The sequence below is a fragment of the Crocuta crocuta genome, unplaced genomic scaffold (genome assembly GCF_008692635.1).
Source record: "Crocuta crocuta isolate KB4526 unplaced genomic scaffold, BGI_CrCroc_1.0 scaffold143, whole genome shotgun sequence".
NCBI classification, from domain to species: Eukaryota; Metazoa; Chordata; class Mammalia; order Carnivora; family Hyaenidae; genus Crocuta; species Crocuta crocuta.
Genome location: NW_027529175.1, coordinates 2,089,561 through 2,099,837, shown reverse-complemented (window position 1 = coordinate 2,099,837; position 10,277 = coordinate 2,089,561). Strand labels below are relative to the sequence as shown.

The 10,277-nt window shown below is 49.3% G+C and overlaps 1 protein-coding gene across 2 annotated transcripts in view; it reads left to right on the top strand.

The window, feature by feature from the left end:
- Positions 1-7,411: 7,411 nt before the first annotated feature.
- TOB2 (transducer of ERBB2, 2) overlaps positions 7,412-10,277 on the top strand; it is an 8,897-nt gene continuing 6,031 nt past the window's right edge. The window contains exons 1-2 of one of the 2 annotated variants that reach the window (XM_077757947.1): positions 7,412-7,434; positions 8,481-8,628. The gene's annotated coding sequence lies outside the window, so the exon portion shown is untranslated. Of the gene's footprint in view, positions 7,435-8,200; positions 8,357-8,480; positions 8,629-10,277 lie in introns of those variants that run through there. The other variant, XM_077757946.1, reaches the window with a different exon arrangement.

Genomic DNA, 10,277 nt, shown 5'->3' with positions numbered 1-10,277 from the left:
CTGAAGCAGGCTCCAGGTTCTGAGCTGTCCGCACAGCCCAACGCGGGCCTCAAACTCCTAAGCCATAAGATCATGACCTGAGCTGAAGTTAGATGCTTAGCCGACTGGGCCACCCAGGCACCCATGACACCATGGATTTGAAACAGGTTTTGATTCCTTAAGAATGCAGGGGCTTGACCCAAAGTTACACTGAAATTTAGCGGCAACACCAGGGAAAGAAATGATACTCTACTTGTCAGAGCTTTGGTTTAGATCAACAAAAGTCTTGATTAATTGTGATCTATTGAAGGTCAAAAATTGAATTAAAGTATAACAATCTCTACCTTCAGTGAATTTAGTAAGGAAGACTGTCAGAAACTTTTTTTTTAAGAAGAGGAATTTTTATTTTTTTTAATGTTTTTTTAATTTATTTCTGAGAGAGAGAGACCGCATGAGTAGGGGAGGGTCAGAGAGAGAGGGAGATACAGAATCTGAAACAGGCTCCAGGCTCTGAGCTGTCAGCACAGAGCCCGACGCAGGACTCGAACCCACGAACCGTGAGATCATGACCTGAGCCGAAGTCGGCCGCTTAACCGACTGAGCCACCCAAGTGCCCCCAGAAACAGTTTCAAATAACCCAGAGAGGATGCACAAAGGAAGGGTTCTTGGCCTAGGTTGCGGTACCTCAGCAGGGCTAGGGGAAGGTCGCAGCCATAGGGGTAATGATAATCATCAAGGCTTTCCCATCTCTCCGGCCCCTAGGGCTCCTTTCAGTTCCTCAACTGCTGGTTTCCTTCCTGCCTCAGTGCTCTTTACCTCTTAAATTCCCTAATGCTCAGTCCCCCTTTTGCTCAGCTGTTATACCTCCTTCAGACCTTAAAATATTTCCTCCAAAGATGCCTCTTCCCAACCCCCAATCTAAATCAGTTCCTCTTGGGGGCGCCTGGGTGGCTTAGTCGGTTGAGCGTCCCACTTTCGCTTAGGTCATGATCTCGCAGTTCGTGGGTTCGAGCCCCGCGTCGGGCTCTGTGCTGACTGCCAGCTCAGAGCCTGGAGCCTGTTTCAGTCTGTGACTCCCTCTCTCTCTGACCCTCCCCTGCTCACGCTGTCTCTCTCCTGGAAATAAATAAAACATTAAAAAAAATAAATAAAAATAAATAAATCAGTTCCTCTTGCTATAAGCCCATATAGCGCCACACCATTATGTTTATAGTGTCTGGTAATTATTGACAATCATCCTTTAGGCTGGTTCCTGATGGCAGTAACCAAGTCTGTCTGGCTCAGCAGGTAGCAGGCACTCCGTATTAAATGAATAATTGAAGTTAAACCAGATGATAAACTGGGCTTTGAAGGATATGTTGAAACCTACAGGCAAAGGGGGTGGGGTGGGTGAATTCGGACATCTGTATGGGAGAAACTGAATGGGCAGTGTTTGGGGGAGTTCTCTGAGCAGTTCTAAAGCATAGTTGGGGGGGATTATGGTATGTCAAAACTGTAGAAACTAGATCATTTTTAGATTAGAATGTGTCATTGATTCTATAGTCACTTTAGTTTTAATGTGTAATAGAAGTTAAAAATACTTTGGGTAAAAACAAACCAACGTTTAAAATTTGTTTATTAACTACCCTAGTCCACATAACATCTTGCACCTACAAATGTATCAAAAGCTACTCCTGAATTTTGGCAAAACACTTTAACTGCTCCTTCAGCCTCAGCAAGTGTGCCTCTGAGAGGTATGGCAAACAAGTTTAAGATTAATGCCCAGAGGAGTTCAAGGGCATGCCCCCTCCGTGCCCCACTGCTGAATGGAGCAAGTTCAACCTCAGCCCAGTGAATTCTGCTGAACTCTGTTCCTCTGTCACCTGGTTCCATAATCCCACGCTTGGTTTGTTTCCTCGCAGAGGCCATGAGAACAATACAATTAATGAGTTAGGAACACAAGAGATAAAGTAAATGGCCCTGGAGTTCAAATCCTTAATTACTGTCTATTTTGGACTTAAATAAGTCCTTTTCAATTTTTTTTTTAAATTGTTTAGGGGCGCCTGGGTGGCTCAGTCGGTTAAGCGGCTGACTTTGGCTCAGGTCATGATCTCACGGTTCATGGGTTTGAGCCCCACGTCAGGCTCTGTGCTGACAGCTAGCTCAGAGCCTGGAGCCTGCTTCAGATTCTATGTCTCCCTCTCTCTCTGATCCTCCCCTTCTCACGCTGGCTCTCTCTCTCTCTCAGAAATAAATAAAACGTTAAAAATATTTTTACAAAACTTAAAAATGATTAAATTTATTTATTCATTTTGCAAGAGAGAGACAGAGGGAGAGAGAGAATCCCAACCAGGCTCTGTGCTGTTGGCTTGGAGCCCCATGCAGGGCTCGATCCTGTGAACTGTGAAATCTTGACCTAGAGCCAAATTCAAGTATCAGACACTTACCCAAGTGAACCACCCAGGTGCCCCTAAGTCCTTTTCAGTTTTAAAAATTAGGATAATAGTACCAAATTCTCTGTTGGGGAAACCACTTATAAACTAAATTTTAACCTCTAACAACATAGAGTTTTGTGGGGAGAATTAGAAAATTATCTCAGCCAACTGTATATGTCCACAAAAAGTCAAAATGATCTTAAAAAGTGTTTCTCTCCATCGTTAAATAAGCACTACCTAAAAAATAGATCAATAAATAAACATTGCCTACATAGGTCTAGTTGAAATAATAGAACTCATTGTGGTCAGCCTGAGAAAGTGATGCCCTTTCCTGGATTTGAGAGCATTATTATTCTCTATTCAGTATTTGATATTCATTTCTAGGCTCTAGAAAGGATGGATATCTTCCAGTTTCTCAAGTACTCTACACACCTGGTAATTTAATTTCCTTTAAACATTGCACTTATTACATGTGCTCTTGCTTTAAAAAAAAAAAAAGTTGTAATTAGAAATGTGTGGGCTCTTATAATCAGACCTGTATTTGAATTCTGCTCTGCTCTTAACTTCTGGTGAGTCATTTAACCTCTCTCTGCTTCTTTTTTCTTATCTATTAAATAAGGATAATAATGCCTACCTCTTCATGTTGTAAGGATGAAATTTGACCTTGTAAGTTTCCTTACCCTTACTGAGAAGTCTTTATATAAATGGTAGGTCTTTTACGGTGGGTTCCTGCTTTTGCATAGGGAAACATTTAAGTCCTGGTATGAAAGGGCCTCAGAATGGTTCCCTCTTCCCTACCCCCAGGATTTACCTCTATTCACTTCTCTCTGTGCTCTTCCTCAGACATTTAAAGGAACGTTCCTTGCACATATCCTAACCTCTTGACTCTCTAATTCCTTTGTTCAAAATACCTTTCCACAGGGGCACCTGGGTGGCTCAGTCGGTTAAGTGTACGTTCAGGTCATGATCTCATGGTTCATGGGTTCGAGCCCCACATTGGGCTCTGTGCTGACAGCTTGGAGCTTGGACCCTGCTTGGGATTCTATGTCTCCGTCTCTGCCCCTCCATGGGTCATGTTGTCTCTCTCTCTCTCTCTCTCTCTCTCTCAAAAATAAATAAACATTAAAAAAATTAAAATATGCTTCCACATTCACATTAGCCAGCCAACTGGGCACCTCTTCCTTCTAAGCTCCTGGCATCTCATGAATGCTTCCAGATGCACAACAATCTCTCCCACTTGAACTATTCATGCCTACTATATACATATCACAGAAAAGTTTCATGAAACAATGTTTACTATGTAAACACACTCCAGTACTTTCATTTTATTCTATTCTAAAACTTCTGCCTGAAATCTACTAAACCAAATGATCTTATGACCCCACTGGTGGATCGTGAATCGCAATCCAGAAGTTCACAACAACGAACTAGGTAAAATCCTTGAGCTCCTTTTGCCTCTCCCTCCCCTTCAGGGCAATCACTCAATTATTTATTACACTGAACTAAAAAAGGGTCACAAGTTCAAGAGTTCGAGTGAACAATATAATTGATTGAAAAAAGAGGGGTGTGAGAAGAATAGCCCAAACAGGATGATAAATGGTATATGACCCTTGGCCTCAGTGTCTGGGACATAATAGAGAGAGGTGGGGACTTTGGGGGGGACCAGAGAACATAGGCCCTGTCTAAAGGAGATAGATCTATTCAACTCCAGACAATTTCCACCTGAAATGCCCAGATCCTTTGAATTTAGGACAAATGGCAAATTAAGAAATCTTTATACTATCTCCCAATTTTTAAATGTCAACTCATTTTACAATTTTTTTTAATGTTGTATTTATTTCTGAGAGAGAGAGACAGCATGAGCAGGGGAAGGTCAGAGAGAGAGGGAGACACAGAATCCGAAACAGGCTCCAGGCTCTGAGCTGGCAGTCAGCACAGAGCCCGACGTGGGGCTCGAACCCACGAACCGTGAGATCATGCCCTGAGCCGAAGTTGGACCCTTAACTGACTGAGCCACCCAGGCACCCTTTAAATGTCAACTCATTTAAAAAATTTTAATGTGTCAGTGTACACCAAGACAATATATCCACCAGATTTGGTCCTTGGCCTGCCAATTAGCAGCTTCTAAATTAAGAAGATTAACTTCCGTATGTTAACTATACTGGAAATAAAAAAGAAAGATAGAAAAAGTTCCCAGGGAATCAAACTGAACTGTACATTTCAGAAAAACTGTGTCACTCTATTCTGACCTGCAGTTTTTTAGTTGTATTTTGAAGTTAGGTATAAAGGTCGAAGATTATTTGCCTTGACTGAAATTTTCTTGCCTTAAGAAAAGGACTCCAATTCCCATTTTTCCCAGCTATTTGGTTGCTCATCAACTCCATCCCCAAGTGGCCTGTTACCACCAAGGCTAAAATGTTACTTTCTTTGAACACTGCAGTTTTAGCCTCTTAGCAAAAGACAGGTTTGTTCACTCACATTAATGGTGGTGAATAAATAGCAAGTCATTTTGTCCTGCATCCAATCACTTCTCCAAAGTCAGTTTTGCTGTGGTTGTCTTTGTTTCTGCCTAGCTTTCTGTCTTTGTGTTCAGCCCCTAGCAGTGGGGCTGAAAAACCAAATTGAGAAACTATTTTCTTAGATAACATAAAAGTGACTACGAAATTTCTCACCCTAGCATGTGTGTTCGAGAGAGACTGACTCACCCCTGAGAGTTAATTGGGGTTAATTATTACCGGCCTGACTTGTCAAGCCAACAAAACATCTGGTATAACTTGCTTGCTCTCAGACAGGGGCGTTGCTTCTGCAGCTCACCATTTTGAAACCATGGTGCGTACCTTGCAACGTATGATTATTCAAAATGGGAGGGGGCTGTGGACTGCTTGAGTAGGAATTAAGCTCACAATTAAGCCCTGGCAAGATGAAATCACATGTTGAGAGGAGAAAACGTCCTTCTCTCCTCCAACTCACATGACAAATTGAGACATCAGCAGTAAAGAACGGTGATTACCTTTTGCCCCTCTATTTTATTTTCCTATTTATATGCCAACCCTTTTTACCAAGGGCTCTCAATTGCCAAGGAGGCTGGATTTCTCAGTTTTGTTTTAGTTAAATTGCTCAGGCCTGGTGTGTTTCCAGCACTGCAGGGGAGATTAGAATAAAAGCTGGAACATGCAGAAATGTAACGCCTTCTGTCCAGGGATTCAGGGTGTCCTTCCTTCCTCCGCCTGCTTTTAAATGTTAGGAGACGTCTACCTTTTATCTGCTTATATGGATCCCATCCCTCCTTTCTGAGATTGCCTAGGACAATTCATTTCAGGCCAACCTAACCTTTTTTTTTTTTTTCTCCTCATTCTGTATAGTAAGGTTTCTTGCTGGGGAATGCACATCTAACTGTGCACAGGATATGTAGGATGCAATTTGGCCTGAACGGTTACCTTTAATGTTTATTTTTGAGAGACACAGAGTGAGAGCAGGGGAGGGACAGAAGGAGACACAGAATCTGAAGCAGGCTCCAGGCTCTGAGCTGTCAGCACAGAGGCCGATGCGGGGCTCGAACTCACAAACGTGAGATCATGACCTGAGCCAAAGTCGGAGGTTTAACCCACTGAGTCACCCAGGCACCCGTCCTTTAAATTAAGTATACCAACGATTTGAGCCAAGCTTTATACATTGTATCATATTTAATCCCCACACGATCCCCATTTTAAGAACAAAAAAGCAGGTTTGATGATGTAAAGATATTTATTGCCATTAAATCAAGATTAACGTGGTTGGTGGACAGACACCTGGGATTCAAACCCACCTATTTCCATGGCTGCCTCTAATGAATGACTTCAAACACCAGCATCCTTTGCAACGCCCCACTGCGCAAACGCACACTCTCCACGCGGCCTAGCGGCTCGGCTCTTGGCCCCCATTCTTAATCCTAGCTGTTGGAAAGGAAACCCAATCAGATACCGCCTCTCCCTGCTCCCCGACCAATCGGAAGGCTGTTGCTAACACACCCGTTATATTTTTAGCTCTTCAGTGCTCTGGAGCCGGGTGGGTCGGTCGGGTCTCTCTGCTCGCGTGGAACACGTTAGCGGAGAGCGAGAGAGGAGTGGGGAGAGACGGGGAGGGGAGGGAGGTGGAGAGGGAGGAAAAAGAAGGGGGAGGAGTGGAGTGGGGCAAAGCGGAGGGGGGCGTAGATGTGACGCTCTGCCACTCGCTGACGCACGAGGCAAGTAGTCCCTGGAGGTGCCCCAGGGGCTGAAGCGCTCAGCGTGGGGGGATGGGCGCTTTCAGGCTCAGGCTTCCGCCTCCCGGTCCCCTTGGAGTTTGTCCTCCAGTCCGGCGTTTTTCTGCTGCAGTCAAGGAAAGCGCTTTTAACCCCCCAAGCTACCTTGGCCTCTGCCCTCGCCACCAAAAAAAAAAAAAAAAAAAAAAAAAAAGATCAAGGAACAAACAAAAGCAAACTGTTCGTAGCTGGAAACTTGTTGGATTTTGCCACCCCACGTGGGTTTGGCGACAGCCTTGTTGGGCCGGAACCGTCTCGAATGAGAATAAAGGTCGGGGGGAGGGGGTAGAGAATTGGGGAATGGGCGACTGGGAAGAAGACAACGCGCAAGCTCCCAGGAGCCCCGGATCTCGCCACTGGCAGTCCCGTCCGCCTGTGACCTCACCTGGGCACAGGCCTCCCTACCCCCAGCTCCGCGCCCCGCAGTCACAAAGTAGTCGAGTGTGTGGGCCCGAGCGCGCCCACCCAGGGCCAGGGAGCCTAGCTAGGTCTTGCAGCCTGAGGGACCGTCGGGTGCGTGAGCCCGGCGCCCCTGACGTGGGCAGGTGCCAAACCCCGCCGGCGGGAGCTCTCACGAGGAGAAATGTGGCTCTCTCTAGTGTCCCGTACAGGGGTCGCCGGCCGGGAGAGAGCAAACGGGAGGATCCGCACCGAGGCCGAGCCCCGCCCGAGGCGGGCCGGGGACGAGCTCGCGCGCCTGCGCGAAGCGGGTGCTGGCCTTCAGCCGCGAGGCAACTGGGGGCCAGAGGCAGCCAATGGGAGGTAACGTAGCGCTGGGCTCCCTCGCCTCCCACTCGGTGTGCCCCGTCCACGGCTTCCCCTTCTCCTTCCCTTCGACGTTAGCATCCCCCGATGAGCCACAAGGTGCTCGCTCGGAAGACTCGAGCCAACCCGAATTAATAGAAGAGCGAAACGTTTCCAAAGCTCGCGCCGTCCCCTTCAGCTCCCGTCCAGGGACAGTGACTGGGGCGGTGCGAGAGCCGTGGGGGAGTGGTCGGACGGTTAGATGCCCAGACCCGGAGGGACTCGCCGAGGTGCCGAGGGAACGGGTCGGGCGACAGTCAGCGCCTGGGCAGGTGTAGGGCCCAGGCCACGGAAGTTGGGGGGAGGGAGTTACCCCTCCCCGCGACATCCATTCATCCGACACGTCTGAAGTGAACAACTCGGTTCCAGTTGAGGCGGCTGCTCTCCCGGAGCTCGCTGTCTACCTGGGGAAACACAGCACCCGATGAGCATGCTTTCAAAGTGCTTTGGGGCATGAATAACTGGCACGGCGCTGTGATGGGGAGGGGAGGCGGAGAGCGTTACACGCCGGCCAAAGGCAGCCTTTGCTGGCGTTTGGGCTGGGATCTGAGTGAGAAGAGGCCGGCCGCGTGACGTCGGGCGAAAGGGGGCCGCGGGGCACCCGGGGTGGCACGCGGAGCCTCNCCTCCTCGGCGCCCGGCCCCGCCCCTGCAGGGCGGAGGGACGCATCACGCAGGGGTGGGGAAGCCGGATCCATGCGCAGGGTTGCTAAGGGTGAAACTTTTCATTGACTTTGCTCACTTCGGACCGGGGCGCGGGAAGGTGCGGCTGGTTGCCGGAGAGAAGCGAGTGGCTCGGGCGACGCGGGGCCAGAAGGGCAGGACCGCCCGCTGGCCAGAGCCCGGACCGTCCTCCGCCCCGCGACACGAGCCGCCCTCCGGTCCGACATCCCCGCGCCGTCGCCCCGCCCGCCTTCCGTCCCCCCTTGGCCGAGCCTGACCTCCAAAAAGCTGAAAGAATTATTATTGAGAGTCATAACCCCAAACTCCCTTACTTACCCTCAGCCCTCATCGAAGAAAAGGACCCATCAGCCTCCGGCCCGGCGGCGCCCGGGAAGGAAGAAAGAACGAGCACCGCACCGCGCCCAGGAACACCCTGGAGGGAGAAGCCACCCTGCGCCCGGACAACCGCTCCGCTGCAGTGGAGACCCGAGTGAGTGCGTGGGGGGTTCGTGCGGGCGGGGGGACCCCTGAGACTCCTTCCTTCACCTCGGTCCCACTCCCGCTCTTCGCTTTGCTGGACGCCGCACGTTGCTGTCGCGCCCCGACCCTGACGACTGGCCAAAATTTTCCTTTCTCCGTCCACCTCCCCAGTAGAACCCCCCCTTTCCCCCATTGCTCCCCTCCTCTCCGGGTTCGGAGTGTGGCCCCCTCCTGGGTGGGGTGCATTTCCTCCCCCTCTCCGCCTCCCTCAGTTCTTCGTATCGTAGAGACTCGCTGGTTTTTTCCTTGATCTCCCCTTCCGAACCCCCCCCAACATAACTTCCACCACCATTAAATAAATCAGGAAAGAAGGGGACCCAGACCTTGTTTTTCTGCTGCTTTTCCCGTGTGTGGGGAGGGGGTGGTCATAATTAATAGGGTTTATTTCTGGGCCTATGGAGCTGAGAGGTGGAAGGTGGACATCCCCTTTTGGACCGGTCAGTGGTGACAGTCTCCTGGCCGCTGAACCAGAATTCACCATTTTGGCTTGCGCTCTTNCTACCTTTACACCAATACCAAGTGAGTGGATTCTGGTTGATTTGGTGAGATGCCTGGGAGGAAGAGCCCTACTTTTAAGCTCCTTCCCCTCGTGGCTGGAGGATGGACTATGCCCTTGACCAGAGAGACGGGGTGGAGGGGCAGCTGGCAAGGCTTTTCCCACCCCGCAGAGAAACCAAAACCCTACACAGCAAGCTTCAGGTTGTGCCAGTGGAGGGGGTCTTCAGGTTGTGCCTGCTCAGTATCTAACCTTTCTTTTTCTCCCTCCTGTCCACCTTACCCTGGGAGTTTGTCCCTCATTTTTGATTTTCCAGCAGAAAAGCACTGCTATTGCTTTCTTGGGCACCTGCCCCCATCCCCCCCCTTAGGCAGTGGGAGAAAGAAGCTTGTGTGGGAGGGAGGATTAGGGAGGTTTAACACTGTTGGGGAGCTTTGCCGAGGATCTGTAAGTCTGGTCATAGAGCAGGCCTTGCAATGGGAGACGACTCCCAAACAATTTCAAGTATTAGAATATGTTGTTCAGGTGTCAGATGTACAGTTTTGCCTTCCCTGCCCAGGAACCTTTTCCCATTTCCCTAGCTGGGTCTAGTTACTCTGAGTTGGATTAGAAGAGGGGTGAGGCTTGGGCCTTGCTGGCTTGGGGCCTTTTGATTATCGGCCCGGCTCCTCCCCGCAGCTTAAATGGGAATTTCTTTGGCTGAGAGTACGGGAGAACTGGGTTTAGTTCCTGCCTTTCCTGGCTCTAGGGGTGCTGGAGCTGAGCCCGCTGGGCATTAAGTGAAAAGGCTTTTTTTTTTTCTCTTTGAATTCACCGTCCCTACGGCAACTCCAGACGGAGCCCACCCAGCCCAAGGAATACAGATTAAGCAGCAGTGTTGGGGGAGGGGGATGACCTTTATCTGTCCCAGCCCACCGCCTTCACCCAGAAAAAAAACCTCATCAGAAGATCTTTAATTCAACAGTCATGAGAGGCAGTGAAGAAAAAGAGGAAGGGGTGGGGGGAGTTCAGCCTTACTTGAGGCCAAGACGCCAATACAGCGGGGTGGTACAATACGACGAGCAGGCCTTATGGGTAGAATTTATATAAAATTTATTAGGCGG